Source organism: Arachis duranensis, chromosome 4, assembly GCF_000817695.3.
Source record: "Arachis duranensis cultivar V14167 chromosome 4, aradu.V14167.gnm2.J7QH, whole genome shotgun sequence".
Classification (NCBI taxonomy): Eukaryota; Viridiplantae; Streptophyta; class Magnoliopsida; order Fabales; family Fabaceae; genus Arachis; species Arachis duranensis.
The window spans coordinates 93,858,768-93,859,518 of record NC_029775.3 but is presented as its reverse complement, the minus strand read 5'-3'; positions in this window follow the sequence as shown (position 1 = coordinate 93,859,518).

Sequence of the window (751 nt, the reverse complement as noted above, 5' to 3'; positions counted from 1 at the left end):
GTGTGTTGCCTCTTTACCTTCTTGCTCCATCGTTCCAGTATGTATCTAGGGGACACTTGGCTTACTTGTTCGAAGCTTAACATGCTTAGTGCGTGACGGCACAGTATCCCTCTCGACTCGAATAATAAGCATTGGCATTTTACCTCGGCTGCAACTGAGTCGTAGGTAACCGCGAACTTGTCGAATATTGAGCTGGAAACTTGTTCTCCGACTTCGTATACTGAATAGCCTAGAGCAGAATTCTTTAATCTGGTGATGCAATTCGCCTTTCCTCTAAATTGGGCTTGGACTTTCCTAAACTTTGCGTGAGTGTACGCATCTTGAAACTGAGCTTCGATGGAGGATTTGGTTGCACACGGTATGACCGTATGAAAATCTGCAGCATCTGATTCTCTCTCTGTTTGCTCCCTGCTTCCGAGACAATTATCGTACTGTTTGACGAACTGAATGAGCGAGCTGTTCCGGGTGATGTACTTGTTAAAAAATGAATGCATGCTCTCGCTCCTTTGTGTGCTCATCCCTGCCCAGAAGTGGTGGTCCAGATAGATAGGAACCCATATGTGACGGTCTTCGTACAGATCTGCATAATACACCCAAACACAGACTGTAAAATACACCCGAGAGATAGTGCAATTTACACCTCTGCTGCAGATTTTAAAAACACATTACCTGAAAGCCACTTATTGTCCGCAAGACCAAAATTCACCAGAAAATCGTTCCAATTCCTATCGAATGAGTCTTTGCTATGAGA